Below are 333 nucleotides of genomic sequence, written 5' to 3' on the forward strand. Positions count from 1 at the left end.
TGTGGAGCAGCCCAGATTAACCCCATCTCAGAATAGCCCCCGGGGTATAATCGGGTCTAGGCTACTTTATACCTCCGGGTATGAAATGAGCTAGTCTAAATTATACCCCCCTAGGCCAGAATAAACCCATTACAATTAGTAGCAACTTCTGCTTTCTAAACCATAACAATTATGTAAAGTCAACAAATTATGTTCCTCCAACTTAATTATAGGGATATAGAATAATGAATATTATAGTTAACAAGGACTAGTTTTGGAAATGAGGCTCATTGTTTTAAAGATGTCACAAGGAATTAATCGGTTGATAATAACAGTTTAAAGTTCTTGATTTAT

This window comes from Penaeus monodon, chromosome 25 (genome assembly GCF_015228065.2).
Source record: "Penaeus monodon isolate SGIC_2016 chromosome 25, NSTDA_Pmon_1, whole genome shotgun sequence".
Taxonomy (NCBI): Eukaryota; Metazoa; Arthropoda; class Malacostraca; order Decapoda; family Penaeidae; genus Penaeus; species Penaeus monodon.